We start from the raw sequence: 22164 nt of genomic DNA on the forward strand, positions 1-22164 counted from the left end.
TGGGGGCTCCTGTGGCTCCAGCCCAGCAGCTGCCAATCCAGGGGCCAATCCTTCCCTGCCACAGCCATGGCACAAGCCTCTCATCCCCCCTGTCCCTGGGATGGGTGTCCCTGCTCCAGCTTCCCTCAGCCCACAGCACAGCCTGGAGCTGCCCCACCAGCAGCCAGGCAGGGTTGGGTGCCTGGATTGGGAAGAGATGCCCACCTCACCCCCCTCTGAAGGGACAAAGAGCTGCTCCTTGCATCCCATGTCCCTCCACTCATCCAATGTACCCATGTCACATACTCTGCACTGGTGCAGAAAATGTGGGACTCATCTCTGAAGCCACCAACGACTGCAGAAACTCCTTCCCACAACCCAAGTGGGGCCACTGGCCTTCATCCCTAGAGAGCACAGCTGGTGCCTTGGCTTTCAGGGTCCTGCAGGACCCTTGGGACCATGAACTGCATCCTGGTTCCCTTCCAGCACTGCTTGTGAAGAGCCACACCAGTCCAAGGGGATAAGAGATGCTCTGTAGGTCACTGTACCACCAGGAGAGCAGTGGAGGTGGGAAGAGACCAGGGCTCTGGGAAAATTGAAATTGTAGAGGATCTGGCCTAAAAGGGAACTCACTTCCCAAGACAGTAAATTGGAGAGAGCTCAGAGAAAGCCACTGCAAAGATTAAAGGGCAGGAGATATTGATTTACGTAGGAAGATCAAAAGAGCTATATTTGTGTACAGTAGTTGAGCTAAGTGATGACTAAGTGTTTAAAGGGAAGACTCTGAAGGACATAAACCAGGAGAGGGCCCATTAGGGTGAGTGCAGTGGAGAGAGCTTAACAGGAGCAGTGGAAGAGAAGGGAGGGAAAAGCAGGAGGCCCCAGCTGCCTGTGGGTGGTTTTTGGCAGGGAGATGTGAGCAGCCCCATCACCACTGAGCCCCAAAGCCACATCTGGCACAGCAGCTCCCCAGGGCTCCCTGCAGCTCCACAGCCCACACCATGTCACAGGAGCGCATGGGGAGGTCCTCAAGGGGACTGAGGAGCCCATCAGAGCCTCCCTCAGCTTGGTGACACCAAGGAACCTCAGGCTCTGAAAGGTGGGAACCCTGTGACTGCTCTGAGCCCCACGATGCCCCGGGCAGAAGCAGAAACAAGGCAGCTCTGTGTCTCACCTCCACTTCTGAGGGCTTTGCTGTCCTGCTCCATCCACTCCAAGGCCTGAGGGTCTCATCCCCAGTCTTTCAACTTATTTAAATGTGGAGCTATCACTTCTCATCTGGAAACAGGGTTTGCAAAGCACTGATTTTGCCACAAATCATAAATCCATCTGCATGGTCTGGTGATGGCCCAGCTTGCAGGGGACCTTCTGCCCTACCTTACCTTATCTGCAGGGCTGGGACCACAGCCAGAGCACCCAAAACCAGTCTGTGCCTCGAGATAACTCAGACCCAGGTGAGAAACATGAATTAGAGTGACCTACCCAGAGCCTCCCTCCATGGGCTTAAGTTGATCCACGTCTCCCATGGTGCTTCCATGAAGAGCAGCATCCAGGAGCATTTCAGAGACTGGTACCTTGGAAATCCTCCATGGGGAAGCAGCCTGTGTGCATAGGAAAGGCAAGAAACACACCTTTCCCATCCTGAGGAGCCTGCCAGAGGGCAGGGCTGGAGCTGGGGAGGACAAGGGGGCCAGATGTTTCATTACCTGATTGATTTTTTAAGTTCCTTCCTAGTCCTGGATCTTCATGCTCTGCTGAAGGCTGCAGCTGCCCATCCTTCCAAGGTGGAGCCAAGCCTTTAGAGAAGGCATTTCCTACCCTGGTGGAGAAAAGAAGGAGAAGATAAGTGAGACAAAGAGAATCTGCTAAGGGAGCCTGATGGACTTGCTCTGCCATTGCCACGGATCTCCTGCCAACTTTATGGCCTCACTCCTGAGGCTGAAAACACCAACCAAAGATGTTGCTCTGGATAGGGAAGGCACTTTAGATGGATGTCCATGCTCTGCTCTCTGTGCACATCACTCAGCTGTTTATCCACCATTTGCTGGGAACATTTATGGACAGCAGAGAGAGAGGTCAGGTAAGGAGTCATGGTGAGAAGAGGGTGGGTCACAGAGCAGTGAGTACAAGGGGCAGGATTCATGGCCTGTTACTGAGCCACTTTTGTCACCCTGTCCTACCAGGTGTCAAGGGAGTCTGGAAGGCCCCTTGTTCTGAGGGACAAAGCCTGAATTCAAGAGGATGAAGGTCAGTGGGTGGATGAAGTGGGTGACACAACACCCAGACCCCAGTTCAGCCACACCTGGTCCCTCCCCCACAAGCTGCTCTCCCTTGCTCTGCACTGCCTGGGCCCATTGCTGGGGGAAAACCAAAATCCATTCTGATGCAACCAAATGCAAGAGATCACCTCTGAGGATAAGGAAAGCTAATTACAGCTACTCACACTGGGAGAGACGACCTCAGAAAGCACCAACTGCAGCAAGGGCTGCAGCTGCTTTCCAGGGAGTAAGTGAATATTCATCCAAGCAGGGGCAGGAATGAGGCTTTTCCTGGCCAGTTGCATTTTCTCCCTCTCTTTCCCCACCACTTGGCCCACGTTTTTCCCATATTGACATGAGCCCATGGAAGAAAAGCCACCTCCCCCTAAACAGTTTAACTAGAGGCTCAGGGAGCCCTTGTGCAGAGCACACCTGGCTCAGCATTTGCAGAGCTTTTCCAGGAGATGCAGGGATGTCTTTGGCATCATGAGGTTCTCATGCAGAGGCAGGGAACATCCACACATCCCCTTCCAGGAGAGCTCTGGGTGAGGGGAAAGGGTGCCTGCTGGACCATGTGAGGTGAATGTAGGATGGAGCTTGACCCTGCAGAGGTGCTGCCTCAGGAACTGGCCAAGCAGGTGACAACAAGGCTGCTGAAGGTTCAACCATCTGCAAACAGCTTGTGCAAGCAGCCCTCTGTCATGGCCTGCTCTTCCTTGGTGTCCACTCAAGGGAGAGGAGACAGCAGAAAGCTTTCAAATGGAGGCCAGACCCGTGGCTGAGAGCTGGGAAAACTCATAACTCAGCTCCTTCAGTTCGCTGCAGAGTGGCTGAAGAGATGACAAGATGTCTGGGCATCTTGCACATGGAATTATCCTGGGTTGCAGGGGACTTCCCAGGCTTTGACAAAGACATGGTGAGATTCAATGCCTGGAAGTCCAGGTCAGATAAATCCCAAAATACAGTGCAATTTCCCAGCAGGGAGGGAAACCAACCACTGGAGGACCTCACCAGGGTGTGGACCCTCCTCCTTTGCCACGGCCAGCCTAGCAGCAGATAACTTTTGAGCACCCAGGCTCTCATCCAGCTTCTGGGAGCAAGTCCAAAGCCCAGGCTGAGTGGGAGCAGGGCTGGATGGCACAGGCAGCACCTCCATGCCCCAGCTCCCTTCCTTCTCCCCTCAGCCATGACAAAAACAGGAAATTCTGTGTTATCTGCTGCTCAGCCTTGGAGCTCCTCATTAAGCCAGTAGCTGCAGTCCAGCCTCGTTCCCCAAGACCTCAGCTGGCTGCCTGCAGACAGAAGGAAGGAATTCATTTATTTATTTTCCTCCTCCAGGCTCATTTGGCCAGACAGATGTTGCTTGGTATTTATTTTATTTATTTTTTTTCTTTCTCACCTTCCTCTGAATCATCAGGCTGGAGAAGAGAAGGCTCCAGGGAGACCTTAGAGCAGCTTCCAGTGCCTGAAGGGGCTCCAGGAAAGCTGGGGAGGGACTTGGGACAAGAGCAGGGAGGGAGGGGGCAAGGGGGGATGGATGAAAACTGGGAGAGGGGAGATTGAGGTGAGACAGGAGGAGGGAATTGTGGAGTGTGAGGGTGGTGAGAGCCTGGCCCAGGTTGCCCAGGGAAGCTGTGGCTGCCCCATCCCTGGCAGTGTTGAAGGGCAGGTTGGATGGGGCTTGGAGCAACCTGGGCTGGTGGGAGGTGTCCCTGCCCATGCAGGGGTTGGAGCTGGATGGTCTTGAAGGTCCCTTCCCACCCAAACCAGTCTGGGATTCTATGCTTAGCTCTGGCTGGAGACACCAGGCTGGAAGCCCAGCCCAGGGGTTGCAGATGCTCTGGAAGTGGGGAGCAGGGGTCACCTTTCTCTGCACCCTTTGGGACCAGTTGGTGCCACCTCCCCCAGTGGGCCAGCATGTGCTGGGTCATTGACACAGAGGGTCAGTGAGGTTTTGTTATCATGGCTGGTGTCCCACGCAGGGTTTGTACCCCCCACATGGATGCTCCTGTCTCTCAGGTGCTACCAGCACTCAGAGCCTTTTGGGGCTGCCTCAACAAACACAAGCAAGAGCTGAAATTCAGCCACTCCTCTGGCCTGTCCCCTGTACAACCCTTTGATAACTGAGCCTATTAGGGGAGGAGCAAAACCCTTCCAAATGTCACAGCTGATCTCCCCTGACCTTATCAAAGTGCAGGATCAATACACTGACCCTTTGGAGAAAGGAACCTTGAGCAACAGCCAAAGAGAAGCAATTAAAGCAGAATTTCAAGAGTGGGAGTTGGGGGGAGGGGACAGAAGTGCCCCCTGTTATGTCTCTGGAGAGTGAAAATGAGCCCAAAGTAACGAGGATGCTTGGAACGAGCAGGAAGTCAAACCCAAGGGTGTCAGGGGTGGGTGTGCTGGGAGCACTGGAGGCACCCAGCCTGCCCTGGGCTCTGCTGGGGACAGGCTCTGGGCATGCAAGGCTCCAGCAACTGCTCCTCACTGTGGGGAGGCAGCAGGAGAAGACCTGGGAGCAGCCAAGCTGAGTCTGTGACTTCAGGACCTTCTGACATCCTAGACAACTAAACCTGCTTTCCTGACATCTGGAACTTGACCAGCTCCCCCATCCTGTGACTGCAAGTGTGAACCCTGTTGTGGCTCTGGAGCTATTATGATGGATTCACAGCATAGCTAGGGTTGGGATGGACCTTGAAGACCACCCAGATCCAACCCGTGTCAAACAATGCCTCATCCCACCCTGGGAGGTGACAAGGCCATTTCAGCCAGGCAGGCTGCTTCAGGGGAGCATGGACAGGGAACAAGGGCTGGCCCTAGGAGCCTGAACAGATGCAGGGTTGATGGTCAGACAGGACCTGAAACTCAGCCCCTAGAAACCACAGAGCAGCATCTCCACTGCCTGATGCCTCTGCCCCACGATTCCTCACAAGAACATAGAAACACAGAATCACAAACTGGTTTGGGTGGGAAGGGACCTCTGAGATCATCCAGCTCCAACCCCCTGCATGGGCAGGGACACCTCCCACCAGCCCAGGTTGCTCCAAGCCCCATCCAACCTGCCCTTCAACACTGCCAGGGATGGGGCAGCCACAGCTTCTCTGGGAAAAGCTTTTTCAGATCAACTCATTTATAACCTTCCCACTGGGAGAGCAACCAGCAGGGTAGAGGGCTCAGGGTGCAGAGAGGAGCCAGGGTTCCCATGGGGAAGGGCCTAAAGGAGCAATGACAGAGAAAACACTGGACAAAATCAAAGAGAGAGGGATGAAAAGGTGAATAACTTGTAGGAGGGTCCATCTAGAGCCCCTCTCTCTAGAGCTCAGCTCCCTACAGGGCTTTGCCAAGCCTGAGGTATTTTTAAGATTTCCCTCCCCTCACTAAGGGTGAACAGGAGCCATTTGCAAGCATCTCAGCAACCAAACAGGAAGAAAAATCCACTTCTGCCTTGCCTGACAAAAATAGCCAAGTGCCTGCTGGCAAAGTCACCCGGGCGGGGAGGGAACTGAGCCACAACCTCCTGCTACTCACCAGATTGAAGGCTTGGGATGGCTCCCTGTCCATCTGTCAAGGCAGAACTATTCCACTTGAAAACCACTTAACAAAATTCCCCAGAGGGCTGCAACTGCCCCAGTTCCCCCTTGAAATGCCTCCCCATCCACCCCAAGCTGCTGGGAGGAGCAGGTCCCACCCCATCCCCTCCCTTCTGATCTGAAGATGAAGCCACCACCTCTAATTTCATCAGCCTCTCTTTTTTTCTGACCAGCTTTTCACCAACTCACCTCAACAACCCTCAGCTCTCTATTTCCTCCCCACCCCCCCCCCAGGCAGAGAAAGAGCTCTGTGAGCCACCTCATTCCAAGGGAATCAGAAAAAAATGCAATCAAAAGAAAAGTTGCTGCTGTCCTGGGGAATTTTCTCTGCACTGAGAGGCTCATCAAACCAGGGGAAAGAAAGGAACAGCAAATTTAACAGTGCCATCCCCAGCAGACACAGATGGCTGCAGCTCCTAAATAAGCATTACATTAGTGCCAAAGAGAGGGGAAGGGGGGAGGCAAAAGAAAAATTAAAGGAAGAAAATAAAAGATAACAGCTGTATCTGAAGCCTGGAGGCTGATGCTAAATCTAGGTTTGGAGGTGGTTTCAGCACTGGCAGGAAAAGTCAAGTTGTTTCTGTGTTCAAGGGGCATTGCTGAGGGTTTCAGGCCCCTCAACATTTGGTGGGAACATCCCAAAGTCTGAGGGACCTGTGGCAGGACAGGAGGACATGGGAGCAGGCAGGGGAAGCAGGGGACAAGCCTTAAGAGTTAAAATCTCCTTGGAATGGAATGTTCTGCCTGAAAAAAAGAAATAAATCAAATAAAAATAAACCCTGAGATAAAAAAATCAATAGCAGGCAATGGCCTTCACTGCATGGAACTGAGAGGTTGTTCACCCTCTGGTCCCTGCTGTCCAGCTGCAGCCACAGCTCAAATAGGTTCCTCAGCACATGTCCTGGAATTCTGCTGGGTGGACAAAAAAGGAGGTGAAAGGATTGAGGGGGCTTGACTGGAAATCCTGACCCCACCTGAGCAGGGGGTAGCTCAGGAGGGAGCTGGGGGCTCAGGGAAAGCTCTGCTCGCAGCCCAGGGATGCTGGAGGTTCTTCCCTGGGATCTGGGGAGGAGGACAGGAGCTGCCAGAGGGATCACAGCTGGAACAGACACTGGGGAGCAGTAAGGGGTGACACCAGTGGGCTGGTTGCAGCTGGGTTGGCTGAATGGTTGTTTTGAATCCCTACCTGCCAGGCTGGGCCTGAGGAACAAGAGCTACTGGAAACCAGCAGCAGATCGAGGAGACCTTCCTAGGGCAGGGGAGAACTCCATTCACAGAATCACAGCATCACAGCATCACAGGGGTTGGAAGGGACCTGGAAGGATCACCCAGCCCAGCCCCCCTGCCAGAGCAGGGTCACCCAGAGCACATCACACAGGAACGTGTCCAGGGGGGTTTTGAATGTCTCCAGTGAAGGAGTGTCATCAGCAAACTTGCTAAGGGTACATTCTATACCCTCATCCAGGTCATTGATGAAGATGTTGAACAACACCGGTCCCAGTACTGACCCCAAGCAGGCCTGATGGGATCTGCTTTGCACAAACTAGAAAACACTGCTTCAGAGCTCCTCTTCTTTTTTTTTCCCCAGCAGCCATTTGTGTTTATAGTTATAATCCTCCTTTTAATTACACAGTGCATTAAAGGCTACAACATCTGAGAAGCTCAGAAGACCTTAGAAATGAGTTGCTAAGATATGAATTAGCCCCTATTTACAGAGAATTCAAACCTTTCTATTTAAGAAACCCATATTGGCACCTGGAAAAACCCAAAACCTGGCTGCCAAAGGAGACTTCAGGTGGGGCCATCGACTGGTCTCAGCCCAAGGTGAAAGAGCTGAGACAATCTGGAGCAACTCAGAAACTTCAGAGGGTCCACAAGCAGCCACCACATTACTGGGAAATATCTGGGATCAGCACAAAAACTAAGCCCCAAGGAAGCAGCTGCAGCAGTTGCTCAGATTTCTTGTTGACCTAGTCAAGACTTTGTATCTGCATCAATTTCTTCTTTTTGTTGTTCACACCTTATAACATTCATATCACAGAATCATAGAATCATGGAATGGTTTGGGTTGGAAGGGACCTTCAAGACCATCCAGCTCCAACCCCCTGCATGGGCAGGGACACCTCCCACCAGCCCAGGTTGCTCCAAGCCCCATCCAACCTGCCCTTCAACACTGCCAGGGATGGGGCAGCCACAGCTTCCCTGGGCAACCTGGGCCAGGGCCTCACCACTGTTCCTGCTTCCAAACAAAAATACGACCCAAGTGTTTGGATAACATCAAAACATCGTGTTTCATTATTTTGAGGGCACAGAATCCTTGGATTTTCATTCTAAAACAACTCCCTTAAAAGTTTCTCTTCTAATTCCATTGCTTTTTAAATGCCAAAATGTTTTAAAACAGTTTCACAGGGACATTGAAGAAGAAAAAAAATACTCTAGAGTTTTGCCATGAAATGGAAACTGCATTTCTTGCTCAGCTCTAGGAGTCAGCACAACACCTGGATGGGCTTCCCTGGAACTGAGAGAACCTGCCTGGATGAGATGGAGAACTGGGCAACCAGGGGCTGCTTGAGGGCAAGGAGAAAAGGCAGGATGAGCTGGGAGAGCAAAGGGGCAGGAGGATGAGCTGAGAGCAACCCTGAACATCAGGGGAATGTGGTTTTGTGATGCCAAAGGAGGGGACATGCGGATGGGCCAGCTTGCCCAGGGTCTGGGGAGGTGATGCTGCCAAAGAAGGACATTCCAGAGCCCTCATTTCAAGGGCAATCCACTGAGTCATTAAATCTCAACAATTAGTGGGAGAAAAAAACCTACCAAATCCCTTGGTTTCCCTCCCAAGCTGCCTCCCTGCCATGCCAGGGCAGAGCTGCTCTGGGTGGCATCAAGGAGAATATCTGGCAGCACCATCTCCAACAGCCCAAGCTGCTCTGAGCCCCGCTGGCCAGAGCAAGAGGATCAGAGCTGAGAGGATGGCTGGCAGAAAAGGAACAGCCATGCTCTGAAGCACATTAATTGCTTATTAATTACCCCATTAATCACAGTGACACCTTTGTCTGCATTCCCAGTAGCGTGTGTGCAGGTAGCTGGGACCCTCCTGCTGCTTGGTGTGAACTGGGAGGGTTTTGCTGCCTCGATCCAGACCCTCCTGAGGGGTGAAAAACAAACCCCCAAACCCCAAAGGCCAGGGAGTACCTCAAGGGTAGCAGAGCAGGGTGTGACCCAGAGCTGGCCCAACAGCACAGAACCCTCAATAGCAACGGGCAGGACAAGAAAATAATGGAATCACAGACTGGTTTGGGTGGGAAAGGACTTTAAAGGTCATCCAGCTCCAACCCCTTGCATGGGCAGGGACACCTCCCACCAGCCCAGGTTGCTCCAAGCCCCATCCAACCTGCCCTTCAACACTGCCAGGGATGGGGCAGCCACAGCTTCCCTGGGCAACCTGGGCCAGGCTCTCACCACCCTCACACTCCACAATTCCCTCCTCATGTCTCACCTCAATCTCCCCTCTGCCAGTTTTCATCCCTTCCCCCTTGTCCTCTCCCTCCCTGCCCTTGTCCCAAGTCCCTCCCCAGCTTTCCTGGAGCCCCCTGAGATGCTGGAAGGCCTCAGTGCTGCTGACAGCAGGACAACAAAGTCCTCCAAGTTGGAGATCCAGGCTACAACTGGCAACGTGTTGGCTTCCAGAGCCCATCCAGGGCTTCACTGCAGCTTCCCACAGGCAACTGCAAGTTCCCATTACATCACAGAAAGCTGGAAACCAATCACCAGGGAAAATTTCTGTTCCATCCTGGGTGCTTTTTCTTTATTTCATTATTTATAGCACTCTCCAATTCCCAGTAACTTTTTTTTTCTGATAAAAAAATAATAAAATTATTTCCTTTGTTTGAAAATTGATATAAAAAGAAATCCATCTCTTAGCTGTCATTTCTCTTAATGATGTTTACATCAGCAGATGGGGGAAAAATCACTTTTTAAACAGAATTTATTACCCGCTGACCCAAAGCTTCACCATACATCACTGTGGTTTCAGAAAGTTAGTTTCCACAGCAACATGATGTAACTCTCCAGTGAGTGGTTGCTGTTAACTCTTCCATTCCTAGCTTGGTTTTTTTTGGCCAGGAGGCACCTCGGCCACGTGGCAGCCACTCAGAGACCTCAGGGTTGGTTTGATGGGGAAGCTCAGGCTCAGGAACCCTGTGCAATTAAGGCCACCTTGAAATTCTCTCATTTAATGGCATTCCAAGCATGGTGGCACCAGGGCAGCCCAGCCCCTGCCAAGGCTGCCAGGCCTAGTTCCTAGCAGGGAGGTTGGAATTAGATAATCCCTCCCCAGCTTTCCTGGAGCCCCTTCAGGCACTGGAAGGTGCTCTCAGGTCTCCCTGGAGCCTTCCCTTCTCCAGGCTGAACACCCCAACTCTCCCAGCCTGGCTCCAGAGCAGAGCTGCTCCAGCCCTCCCATCATCTCTGTGGCCTCCTCTGGGCTCCATGTCCTCCTTGTGTTGGGGTCTCCAGAACTGGACAGAGTGTTCTAGGTGGGGGCAACCATCCAGTCTTGGACACCAAGGTCCTAAAGCCATTGAGCCTGAAAAGGTCTCAATCCAAATCCCCCCCATCCCCAGTCCTGTAACCATCAGGACAGATAAACCTCCCTAGTCCTAAAATACTTCTTTCTGCTCTCCCTTAAGCACTTCCATGAAAAAAAACACAGTGATCAGAAACCTTCTTCAACACAAGGTGCTTCAAAATCTGGTGCCCACAGCCCAGAAGGACATGGTGCAGCCCTTGTCACATTTCCCACAGCACAGGGAACCTTGGTACCAGCAAGAAAGGGCAGCCCTTGTCCTTCTCTGCTTGAGTAAAAGGATTTCAAGCACTTGGAGATGTTCTCCAACACAAAAGTCTCCACCTCTACCTGCATTTTGGCTGGTATGTCAAATGTGTGCTTATCCCTACTATAATTCATTAGCAAACGTGTGGCTTTGGGAGAGTTGACTCAAGAGGTTGTGACAACAGTCAGCCAAGAACTCTTGCTCTGATTGTGGGTTGTTTTTGCCCTAAGAACAATCCAAGCTTTCCTTTCTGTGCTGTCTGGGGCAGGCAACACACAACTTGAAGTCCCCAGAAGAGAGACCAGCCACGTTCCCAGAGATACCAGCAGGGTTAGTATCAGACCCTTGAGGGTCTTGCCACCAAACCCCATGGGCTGCTCCTCCAGCAGAGGGATCTGTGATTGAACTCAGCCCCCAAATCCTGCCCCACTCGTGGAAAACTCCCTCTGGAGTCCCAAGGGACAGAAACCAGCTACTCTTTGCTGTCACAGCCTGAAGTGCATTCATGTCTCTTTATCTCCAGGGGGCACTGGGGCCAACCCCTGGTTCCCTGAATTGCTGTTAATAAAAACCTCTCTCTGCAGAAGTGACAGGGGAAAGATCCACTTCAACTGGCCTCTTTTATCTGAACTGGAATGAGAGTGCAAGGCTCCTGTTTGACAAAAAGAAACCCCTCTGTTGATAACTCTCAGCCACGACCCTCCAGCTTTTTGGGTTGATTATTCCTGAAGAAAACCCTTAGGAAACATCCAGCTAAAGCAGCCCCCAAGCTCTGGCTTCCAAGCAACAAGTCAGCTCTGAAATCCCTTCAGCCAATTTATTTTTTTTCCTGCAAAAATTAAAAAAAAAAACAAACAACAAAACAAAACAAAAAAAGAAATGGTCCAGAGACAAAGGCTGACAAAGAGCAGATGGGAAATGAGACACAGACTCACAGGTCTTGAGTCCTGGCCAAAACGTGGTGAGTTTAGATTTAGGTAAAGAGTCCTTGGAGCTGAGAGGCAGTTAAAGTGAGAGCTGAGGAAATGAAAGCAGCTTTTTCCAGCTGCCTCTGCAAGCAGTGTGGGCAGAGGAGGCCAGGAGGTGTGGGCTGCAGCTGAGCACAGGTGTCCCCCAGCTCCAGGGGAGGAGGAAATGCTCTCGTGGTAGGTGGGAAGGAGGAGGAGAAGCAGGTGCAGAGCTGAGCAGGAAACACACCTGGCTGGCTCCCTGGCTGCAGCAAAGCTAGAGAGGGGTTTTGGCAAGCTGAAGAGGTGGGGAGGAACATCTGCCAGGTATCAAGGATGGACTTGCCATGTGCCTGAGATGTGCAGAAAGGCAGCAAGGGGGAAAGGAAGCAAAGGGGACATTAAGAAGAGTGTGGGAAGCAGGTCTAGGGAGGTTCTCCTCTTCTGTGTCCTGTGAGGCCTCACCCAGAGCACTGGGGGCAGTTCTGGGCTGCCCAGTTCCAGAAGGACAAGGAGCTACTGGAGAGAGTCCATCCCAGGGCACTGAGATGCTGAAGGGGCTGGACCATCTGCCTGTGAGGAAAGGCTGGGAGAGCTGGGGCTGCTCAGCTGAGAGAAAAGGAGGCTGAGGGGGGATCTGATCAGTGCTGATCAATATCTGCAGGGGGTGGCAGGAGGATGGGCCAGACTCTGCTCAGGGGTGTCCAGGGACAGGACAAGGGGCAATGGGCACAAACTGGAGCTCAGGAGGGTCAAGTTCAACATGAGGAAAAGCTTCTTGCCTGGGAGGGTGACAGAGCCCTGGGACAGGCTGCCCAGGGAGGCTGTGGAGTCTCCATCCCTGCAGACATTCCAGCCCCACCTGGATGTGTTCCTGTGGGATCTGCTCTAGGGGATCCTGCTCTGGCAGGGGGTTGGACTGGGTGATCTCCAGAGGTCCCTTCCAACCCAACCACTCAGTGACTCTGGGATGCCAGGTCAGCAGCATCCTCTCATGCTGCTATGGACATGGAGCTCTATTCCCCCACCAACCCAACACACCCCCCAGATGTGTTCACATGTGCCTGTGGCTGTTAACATGCTGGTCAACTGGGGGCTCTACAGACACTGTAGCTCTACCCACATGTCACCTTCTAATTCAGCCTGGCTGGCCAAGTGAAGTCCTCAAGCCATGTAGAAATTCTTCTGTAGGTTTCTCACTGGGGCCTTGACAGCCTAAGGACCAAGGCAAGACATGGTCTTGTGTTCCCAAAGGCTTCTCTGATCTCCCCAGCTACCCCTGCTGGCCCAACCTTTTCTTTTCTCTTTTCTAATGAACTTCACCCTGCTCAGATTTTCCTCCATGCTCTTGAAGTGAGAAGTTCCACAGGGTGTTCTCTTCAGGTTGACACCAGTTCTGCCTCTTCCCTACCAACCAGTCCTTCCATTTCAAACCAGTACCAACCATTTTGCCAGAAGCTCCTTTCCTACGCCAGCTGCTGTGAGGAGCAGCTCCACCTTTCCACACCAAACATGAAGAAGACATGATGAATGTTCTTCATCAGTGGAGGCAGAAAAAGTGAGAGAAATGCCAAGAGACAGGAAACAGGCAAAGCACCCACAAAGTATTGCAAAAAGTAAATCCAGTTAGGAGAACAATTAAAGGAAATAAGAGAATTGCTCTGCAGTTTTGCTGCTCCCACCCCTACAGCCAGTTCTGCAACACCAAACTGAAGGACTGATTTCCAAGTTTCAGCCTTCCATCAGAAATAACAGGCTTTTTTTTCCAGTTGGGAGAAAGGGTGTAAACCTCCCTCTTCTCTTCCCCAATGATCTGGTTCTACTGAGAGGGAAATCAGCTGTTATTTGAACAGCAGGTTCAAAAATGGGACACGACTGAGGCTCCAGGGGTTAAACCCAGCCTGGACCTCCTCACCCACAGCTTCAGCAGAGCTTTTTTGCAGGAGGGTTTGACCAGACTTCAATGCACCCGTGCAGCCCCCTCTGCTCAGCAAAACCACATCATTCATCAGCCATTTGCAGTCTCCTTGGTGCATTTTCCCTAAGTTCAAGTTGTAGCAGGTGAATCCCAGTCTTCCCAGTCTATATTCAAGCAAAGACCACAATGATTTCTTGCTCTATCCTATTCCAGCCCAAGGCACAACCCACTGGGAACTGGAAAAGGCAAAACCATGGGCTGGCACTGCCTGATTGATGATGGAAAGAGAGTGATTACAGACCAGGAAAGAGGTGGTGACTCGTGTGAAGGTTTACAATTAATCTAATTAATAAAGCCCGATTAACACCTTGCTACCTTTCAGTGGGTAAAAAGGAGAGGTGTGGCTACTGCAGATCAAGACACAGCCCAGCAGCTCTGCCTATGTCAGGGTGATGGCTCAAACCTTCCAGTGCCACCTCTCCTGGGCACTGCTTCCCAGTCCCAAAGTCCTCTGCGAGCAGGGGGTGAAGGACCAACCCCCCTGAGAGATGTTCCCTGCCAATAATTGCACTTAAAGCCCTGATGTGCTCAGACTCCAGGGGGACAGAAGCTGAGACAGAAGGACAATGAGGTGTAGCAGCCCAGCAAGGTCTTGCCTTCAGCCAGGAGAATGCCCTTGTAATGCTCTCCTGCTTGTTAAAATGTTGTGTTGCAACCCTTCCCATCCTGGCCAGGCCACTTCAGAAAGTGTCAAATCCTGCAGCAGAGATTCTTGGAAGTGAAATAAACACAGATCTTGCCCTGAAAGTGGAGTCTTTGCAGGGTTCGTCAGACCTCTCCATCTCTCCAGGACATCTGGTGAGGAACTCAGGTGGAAAGTCCTCACCCAGGTGAGATGGCAGGAAGGGCCCAACCACACAAAACCCAGCAAATCCCCCAGTTCCTTGCTCCTGGGGTGGCTTGAGATTTTAAGGAGCAAGAATAAATGGAGTTTCTTTCACTAAAACCAGGAGGAAAACAATTATTTGGGGGGATCTGAGCAGCCTGGGCTGGTGGGAGGTGTCCCTGCCCATGCAGGGGGGTTGGAACTAGGTGGTCTTTAAGGTCCTTTCCAACTCCAAACATTCTGTGATTCTATGGACAAGTCAGAAAGTGCCTCCAGAGGAGCTGAGCCCAGACTCCCCTCTCAGAAGTCAGATAAAAGGTCAGCAGGTGCTAAACTTGGCAAAAAACCATCCAAACAAACAACAAAAACAAATGAGAAGAAATGGGATCCAAGGATTGTGGTGCTCCAGTCTGAAAGGGGACAAACTTCAGCCCTTCAGAAAGGCCCACACAGCAGCTGGAGGTTTTAATTTAAAGAGAATATTTTAACCATTTGAAATGTGCTTTGTTAACGAAATGAGATGATTCATTTTTAAAGACACTCCCTGGAAAAAGCAGGTTTACAGTGAAAAGCTTCTGAAATGAAAAAGCCTTTGCAGGTTTCCTCTGAAGAGGAAAAAGAAAAAAAAAAAAAGGATGGTATCTGCCTTCTTTCCTGATGAAAGGGAACAGGACTTGTGGACAAATCCTGAGGGGATTATAACCTACACAGCAGTGAGAAAATGGGATGAGGAGCCTGGGCTTCAGCACTTCAGACAGATGCAATGGACCTTCCCTCAAGGTGAGACTCAGAAGGATGAAAAACTCAGTTACATCTTAAATTATCATGGCAGGAGATGGTTGCAGAGCTGGACTTGTACACTTTGCTTCTGCAAAGTCATGTGGAGTCACAGGAGTGGCAGTTTGGGATGGTCAGACTGTGATTTTTCCAGGGTGATTTCACAGAATCATAGAATTATTAAGTTGGAAAAGTTCTTTAAGATCATCAAGCCCAACCATTAACCTAACTCTACCAAGTCCACTGCTAAACCATGTCCCTCAGCACCACATCTACATGACTTTTAAACATGTCCAGGGCTGGTGACTCCACCATTGCCCTGGGCAGCCTGTTCCAGTGCTTGACAACCCTTCCCATGAAGAATTTTTTCCTAAGATCCAACTTAAGCCTCTCCTGGTACGAACTTGAGGCTGTTTCCTCTCCTCCTATGGCTTGATACTTGTGAGAAGAGACCCACACTTGCCTTTCTACAAGCTCCTTTCAGGCAGCTGTGGAGGACAATAAGGTCTCCCCTTTCCCCTGGCTGTGAGGATGAGAGTGGAGATGAGCTCACCCCAAAGGGGAAACCTGTGCCAAGGCACAGAGCATCCCCACTGCAGGTCCCCCCAGAAGCTCTCCAGTGCTGCCTCTGCTTCTAACTCCAGGCTTGGGGTCATGTCAAGCAACAAATCTGACTCAACTCAAAACCCCAGGATGTGCCCCAGTTGCCTTTTTCTTTGGGTTGTTGTGGTTTTTTTTCCTAAGCATCATCTGGAAATCAAGAAGTACAGACATTTCTCTGTGTGTGGTGGAAAATGCCCATCCAGCTCTGGACCCAAATGGACAGCAAGTCCTGCCCACAGCATTTGCTGTAAAGGACCAAAGGAATTTTCCCATGATTTATCAGGAAGCACTAATGAAATCCCCTCTTCTGGAATTAAAAAAACCCACCCTGCTCACTTCCACCATTAAACCCCAGCACTAAAAGGGTTTATTAATGCAGGCAAGATCTGCCCTGCCAGACAAGAGCAGTGGTGTCCTCCCAGTGCAGACTGGTGTCTCTGGAGTTGCTTCATTCCATGTGCTTCAGAGGACAGAAGAGGGGAAAAAAATATGATAATTAAAAGGCTCTTAATGCATCTGACCAATTAAATAAAGCTGTAAATGGTGAGGAAATAATTCTTTCCTGACCCCTGCAGCAATCAGCTGCTGACCTGGAGCATGAGAATTGATTAGTCTTATCTTACCCTAGCATGTATAACTACAAATGATATTATTGGCCATCAAACCACCCAGCCCTTGATGGAACCCATGGGTGGCTTTTGGCTCCACGACCTCCCAAGTCATGAATTTTGCCAGCTAGAGGAAACCCTCCCCTCCCTGTGGGGGGAGAAGCCCTGCTCTGCTTCCCCATGGAATGAGCCTGGGGGAGATGGTTTCCAGGGCTGGGCAGCACTGCCCCAGTTTGCCCCAGTCCAGCCCTTCAGAAAATGAGGAAGGGCAGGATAAAGTGCTCCCCAGGATAAGCTGCTGGATCATCCTTCCCTGCTGACAGCTCAGCCTTGGTGGGGTGAGGAGCAGGGTCCAGGCCTTGTCTCTCCTACTCTCACTCCATGAATAACCCAGCTGGCAGCACCAGGGCACGTGGAACTCCTCTTGTTCTCCTCTAGAGACACCAAAGCCCAGGGCAGGACCTACCCTTGTCTTCCTCACCAAGAAAACCCCCTGCCCTGAGGCAGGTGCCCTGGAGTGGAGCCCCCCTGGCCAAACAGCACCTGCAGAGCCTGGAGCAGCACCCTCTGAGCTAATTGATAAGGAGCTGCTGGTGCCCTCAGAGAGCAGAAAAGTCTCCCCATCTGTCCTGCCTCCCTCCACCTTCTGTTGCTGGACACAGGGAATCATGTCTCATCTCCAGAAGGAGTAAAGCACCAGGTGACACCGAGGACAACAGAACCACTCTGGTTGGAAAAGACCTTGGAGCTGTGTTACCTGGTGACCCAGCACTGATAGAGCTACGTGGTAGGTTCAGAAGATCTAGAACACCACCACTTGATGGCTTTGGTGCCCAGAGGATGTGGAGGGCATCACAGCAGGGACACTGGAGCCTCCAACCTGCAGCCTCTGATGTGTCTTTGCCAATTCAACCTCTCAAGATCACCATGGCACAGACACCTCCTGGGTGCCAGACACACCTAGAGGACACAGGCAAGGGATTGCTCCATGTTTTCATGGGGTGGAAGTGGAATTTCTTAGGGGCAGGACCCAGAAGGTCCCATCACACTTCAACAGTTACTAGAGCCCTAAAAGAAGGAGAAACGGGGAGTGTGAAAAGTGCTCTCAGAACAGATGATGCTCTGCAGACACAATCACATTTGGAGTCTGGCTGTGGACAGGAGATGCTCCAAGCCAAGAAACACAGCTCCTACCCATGTTTCCCAACACCAATATCCCAGTGTCCCCCTGCCTGCCTCTCTGAAGTGACATTCACCTTCAGCCCCTCAAAAATTAAACCTTTTTTAAAGCACTAAAGGAAAAGAAACAGAGGCAAGAGGAGAAAAAGGCAAGCAGAAGGGGGACAAAAGGGAAAGGGCAGCTGCACACTTGAGCTCCAGACCTGCTTGAACTCAGCTCTACCTGGGAACTGGTTTCTTTTGATGCCAGCCCCAATGAGTGTGTGGCTGGGCTGCCCCCCTGGGCAGCAGGGAGCTGGTCTCTCTGGAGAGGGAGGGCAGATTCCATTCACCTGCTGGTGCCTCAAGCTTTCCCACAGCTGCCTGTGTTCATGTCCCACCTGCCTGTGGGCACTTGGAGGAGGTATCTTGCCTGTGGTTGGTGTGAATAGGGTGACAAAGATTATTAGGGGGTTGGAGCATCTCCCTGAGGAGGAAAGGTTGGGAGAGCTGGGACTGTTCAGCCTGGAGAAGAGAAGGCTCCAGGGAGACCTTAGAGCACCTTCCAGGGCCTGAAGGGGCTCCAGGAAAGCTGGGGAGGGACTTGGGACAAGGGCAGGGAGGGAGAGGACAAGGGGGAAGGGATGAAAACTGGAAGAGGGAGATTGAGGTGAGACATGGGACCAGTTCTGGGCTCCCCAGTTCAAGAGAAACAGGGAACTGCTGGAGAGAGTCCAGGGGTGGGTGATGAAGATGACAGGGGGATTGGAGCATCTCCCTGATGAGGAAAGGCTGGGAGAGCTGGGGCTGTTCAGCCTGGAGAGGAGGAGGCTGAGGGGAGACCTTGTTCATGCCTGTAGGTATCTCAGGGTGGGTGCAGGAGGATGGAGCCAGACTCTGCTCAGCAGTGCCCAGGGACAGGACGAGGGGCAATGGGCACAGGCTGGAATGTGGGAAGTGCCAGTCAAACATGAGGAAAAGCTTCTTGCCTGGGAGGGTGACAGAGCCCTGGGACAGGCTGCCCAGGGAGGGTGTGGAGTCTCCATCCCTGGAGATGTTCAATCCCCTCTGGATGCAGCCCTGGGGAATGTGCTCTGGGCAATCCTGCTTTATCAGGAGGGTTGGACTGGATGATCTCTAGAGGTCCCTTCCAACCCTGACAGTTCTGTGTGATTCTGTGTGTGCAATTAAAACCTCCCTGTGTGTTGCTGGCTCCACAGGTCCTGCCAAGCCCCAAGGACGTGTCCCATCAGGATCCTGCCTCCCAGGCAGGGTGGGAATGCTGCAGTCTGGGTGGCAGGTGCAAGGAGAGAGAATGGAAAAGGAAGGTGAGTCAAGAGAGCAAAGGGATGGCAGTGAAGAGAAGGGAAAGCAAAATAAAGAGGTGAGTGGGGACAAGCACACGAGGCAGGCAGGGCTAACTGAATCCATTAGAGGAACATCTTGCCAGCTGCTCCCTGCCTGCACCCTGAGCTTTGCAGGAGCTTTGCAGCTAAGTCCAACAACAAATACCCACTGTACCAAAGAGATTATCCACGTTTAAACAAGCAAGAGGGAGGGAAAGGCTGAAGAGAGAAACAAACAGCACCCTCAGGGCTGGGCAGGGTGTTCCAGCTCCTGGGTGCTGGGGGTTGCTGCGCACCCCATTGCTCAGCCCATCGTGGGCTCTCTCCTCTCTCAAGTTTGGGCATCAGGACTAAGACAATGTAGCCTCATGTGGTACCTGATTACATCTTTTTAATCACCCCCACGAGCTCTAGGTTCCAGCTTGTTTGACCCACACATGGCTGCACTTGTGAAAGCTTTAACTTTCTGGTCATTCTGTTTGGGGTGAAAAGGAGCATAATTTTGATTCATGCCCAGCTGGATGTTTTATAGACACCTTTAGCTGCCTAAAAGAGATCCTTGAAAAGATTGGTACACTCTCAGCTAGAGAACCAGAAGATTCAGTAATGAGGTGGCACTGAAAAACCCCTGAACAAGTCAAGACAACAAATGGGATGCTGTGGCCAGAGGTAAATAGCATAAATAACCTTAACTCTGCCTTCCATTCTCCAGCAAAAATCAAAACACAAGACAAAAGCCTACAAGTACACAGAGATGTTTTCAGTAAGCACGTAGGCTTGGAGAAGTGGCATCTGGATAATGGTACCACTGAACAAAACATAATGAATCTCCCTTTATTAAATCTCTGCCTGCAAAACCCATTGGACAAAACACACAGCCAGGTCTTCTTATTCAGTCTCCCCTCAGCTTAAATACATCATCCACATCAAGGTGCCAGGACTCATAATTCAAATAAATTCAAGTGTTTCTGGATTTTCCCAGCCAAGCAGATTTTGGGATTCTGAGTTAAAGGCCAAGTTAAAATTAAAATAAAAATAAGACAAAAGGAAGGAGAAAAAAATACTAGAAGTGTTGCTGCATAAGCAAGTGAAACTGGATTGGATGAGTAAGTTAAATTACACTTAATTATTTAAAGATATGTTTATGTTTCTATGGCTCCTCAACCTCCCTGGTGCCATGGGAGTGCAGCCTGAGCATCAAACACATGACACACATTTGCCACACATGGTGCCTTCTTCAAACTGGGAGAGGGGAGATTGAGGTGAGACATGAGGAGGGAATTGTGGAGTGTGAGGGTGGTGAGAGCCTGGCCCAGGTTGCCCAGGGAAGCTGTGGCTGCCCCATCCCTGGCAGTGTTGAAGGGCAGGTTGGATGGGGCTTGGAGCAGCCTGGGCTGGTGGGAGGTGTCCCTGCCCATGCAGGGGGTTGGATCTAGATGATCTTTATGTCCTTTCCAACCCAAACCATTCTTTGATTCTATGACTCTAACAACACCCAGTCCTGCATCACTTGGACCCTTTGTGTCAGGAGCAGAGGTGCAGAATGACCCAGCACTGCAGCTCCTCAGCTAAGAACAGGAGCACAACTCCTTCTTCTTGGCTTTGGCCAACCAGCAGGCTGGAAGGCTTGTTGCTTTCCAAATCACTGGTACAGAAAATAAAGAAACAATACATTCAGTGCCCTGTGCTGGAATGTCCCTGAGCACGTTGGCACGTCCTGTGAGCAGAGTCAGGCATGGGCACACCCTCTGTTTCCATCCTGAGCTGTGCTGAGTTCCCCAGATAGGGAAGCAAAGGTGCTTTTGTGCTGGTGGTCTCTTAATAGAGCTGGACGTGTGAAATACTAGAAGTTTCTTGCTGTGAGATGGATGTATGAAACGTCTCTGTGGGGGATTCTATGATTCTCTAGCATCCTCCTGTCCCAATCTCCCCTTGTCACTTCTCCTCACACACAGAGGAGGAAAACTGTGCTTTGCAGTGTTTTCTTTTGGTGAGATTTTGATTTAGGGGGTTATTCTGTTACTTTCTGTTCTTCTCAACTGATACTTGACTGACAAGGGGGCAAGGGATCCCACTGCAGCTGGAGGGACAGCCAGAATGCAGCCCTCTCATTCTGATGATGCTTCCTTCAGCTATTTTCTTCCTGCTTTTTCAGCATCAAAAAGGGAATAAAAACACCTGAGGCTGAACAAAAGGTCTCCAGATTTACACGTAAGAACCTGCTTTTTAGTAGGATTGAAAGACCATCCAGATCCAACCCCCTGCATGGGCAGGGACACCTCCCACCAGCCCAGGTTGCTCCAAGCCCCATCCAACCTGCCCTTCAACACTGCCAGGGATGGGGCAGCCACAGCTTCCCTGGGCAACCTGGGCCAGGCTCTCACCACCCTCACACGCCACAATTCCCTCCTCATGTCTCACCTCAATCTCCCCTCTGCCAGTTTTCATCCCTTCCCCCTTGATGCTGCTGTGCATCCTGCCCTAGTGCCCCGTGGGTGGGACACAAGGTCCTGACCAGGTTCAGGTTCTCCTGGTGCCTCAGATCAGCTCAGCCCATGTCATGGCAGGTTTTATGCCAGGCTGATACTTTCACTCAGCCAACACAAACCCTGTGTCATGAGATGTGGATCATCCACCAGAGGTGAAGCAACATGCCAGCACCTGGTCTGAAGCAAATGCACATGGTTGGGTGAACCAGAAGTTCTCAGATCCTGAAACCACAGCTCGTAAAACCAAATTCTCATGAACCTTTCCCCGTTGCACTTTGCTGCACTTCCAAGAAGAGAATAAATCAGCCCATCTGAACTAGATGATCTGTGTACAGATCAGATGCACTGAGCATTTTTTGGAGATCCCTCAGGGCAGGCCCAGCTTGATCACTCCTGCCTTCTGTTTCAAAGGCCAATGAAGCTCTACCAAGCTCGACCTGGGCAGGCTGGAGAGTTGGGTGGGGAGAAACCTGATGAAGTTCAACAAGAGCAAGTGCAGAGTCTTGCATCTGGGGAAGAACAACCCCAGGTACCAGGACAGGTTGGGGCTGAGCTGCTGGAGAGCAAGGCAGGAGAAAGGGCCCTGGGGGTCCTGGTGGGCAGGAGGATGAGCATGACCAGCAATGTGCCCTTGTGGCCAAGGAGGCCAATGGCACCTGGGGTGGGTTAGAAAGGGGGTGGTTAGTCGGTCAAGGGAGGTTCTTCTGCCCTTCTGTTCTGCCTTGGTGAAGCCACATCTGGAATATTGTGTCCAGTTCTGGGCCCCTCAGTTC

The sequence above is a fragment of the Chaetura pelagica genome, unplaced genomic scaffold (genome assembly GCF_000747805.2).
Source record: "Chaetura pelagica isolate M959 unplaced genomic scaffold, ChaPel_1.0 scaffold192, whole genome shotgun sequence".
Classification (NCBI taxonomy): Eukaryota; Metazoa; Chordata; class Aves; order Apodiformes; family Apodidae; genus Chaetura; species Chaetura pelagica.